Here is a 1,655-nt window from a genome sequence, read left to right on the forward strand (position 1 = left end):
AAATAAATGTCTTTAAATTATACCTTTATTAACAGTTCTAATAAGCTGCATCTTTTTTGTTGTTTTCTTGGGCCATGCTTCCAGCCCCTTTGTCTTTTGTCGAACAGGCAGAATGTCAGAAATGCTGTGCATGCAGAGGTAATCTGTGCAGCCATGTTGTTTTTAGAGACAAAGAGTTTGTCTTTGTCTAAACTCATGTTTAGCTTGTTTAAAAGATTTTTTAAACCATAGTTTCCCAAACTAACATTTTTACAAACTCAAGCCTGTCGATTCTGGGATGGTGTCACTGTTTTTCTAAAACTGCCTGGTATCAACTTCTGATACACATTGAAAATAAGGAATTTGTCGTTTTGACTTCCTCACTTTCCGTTATAAACCCAGCAGGACAGTTTGTCTCGATGTGAGGGAGCAGAGCCACAGAGCGGGATGATCTTCTTCCACACGTATCGACCGTCTGTCAGGTCGACACAGAACATCTGGAAAACACAGTCAGACGTTCACATTAACAGAGTTCAGTTACATTTATTAGGCTAATTGAGGCTGATTATGACTTTATCAAACATTTAAACGCATCAAATTATTTTGCATTTACACAGAGGATCCTGCTTTTCTCCCAGTGACAGCTGGACATATTTCTATTGTATCATTAAAGGGATAAATGAGAGGCAACATGGAAGAATGCACAGAAAGACAGAATAATAATATTAAACTATATTAAAGTAAAAATAACGAAAGCAACAAAGGAAAAAATATGAAAACTAACAAAAAATGAGACTGAACAAAAAGAGGAAATTTACAAAAACCAACACATGAGATATGTTCAAAGAAGAAACTGCATTTATTGTGAAAATTTATTTTTAAAATAAGACGTTTAATTTATCATCTCAATAATATAATATATATAACAATTAGTTATGTTTAAACAATACAAAACAGACAGTAAACTTTGTACTACTTTCTCCACTGTTTGTTAAGAGCATCAGACAAATTTAAATTATGATTAAATGTAGTTACTGTGTGCAGCTTAGTGATAAAAATCACACTTCTTTAAGTAGGCGATGTGCTGAAGAAAATCATTTAAAATGGGAACAAAAATTTGTTTGTGGGGTTTTAAATGCTACCATATAGTTACCTAAAAAAGATGTAATAAATTGTTTTATTGTCATCACAAAGCTAACACAAAATGTTGTGATAAATCTGAAAAATATGTAAAATATTTCTTCCATGATAAAATTGTGTCAGTTACATTCAAACCCAACAAAATACTGAAAGTTATGATTGGAGCAAAAGGTTATTAAGTTCAGGGGAATGAATACTGGCTCACAAAAAATAATCATATAATCTTAATTATACAACAGAAGAGCAAGGTGAGGAGCTCTAACCTGATTGGTCTGTCCGCCGTCATCACATCCTCCAAATATGTACATGTTTCCTCCGAGGGAGGAGCCACAGGTCCCAGACATGGAGGGAGGAACTTCGCCGGACATGTGAAACACCTGCCTTCAAAAAACACAACCAGCAGACGAACTGCAGTCACTGCTGTCCGAAAACACCACATTATTAAAGGTCACCTGGAGGTCAGCTGGAGGTCAGCAGGTCAGCAGGAAGTCAGCAAGAAGTCAACAGGAGGTCAGCTGGAGGTCAGTAGAAGGTCA

General features: G+C 35.7%; 1 long non-coding RNA gene across 1 annotated transcript; it reads right to left on the minus strand.

Moving 5' to 3' along the window:
- Positions 1-75: 75 nt before the first annotated feature.
- LOC107835363 (uncharacterized) lies at positions 76-1,649 on the minus strand. Its single transcript, XR_001661164.1, has 2 exons — positions 1,383-1,649; positions 76-476 (listed from the first exon to the last, which is right to left on the minus strand). It is a non-coding gene; the product is annotated as an uncharacterized LOC107835363 (long non-coding RNA).
- Between the last annotated feature and the right edge of the window lie 6 nt (positions 1,650-1,655).

Source organism: Poecilia formosa, unplaced genomic scaffold (genome assembly GCF_000485575.1).
Source record: "Poecilia formosa unplaced genomic scaffold, Poecilia_formosa-5.1.2 Scaffold2002, whole genome shotgun sequence".
NCBI lineage: Eukaryota > Metazoa > Chordata > Actinopteri > Cyprinodontiformes > Poeciliidae > Poecilia > Poecilia formosa.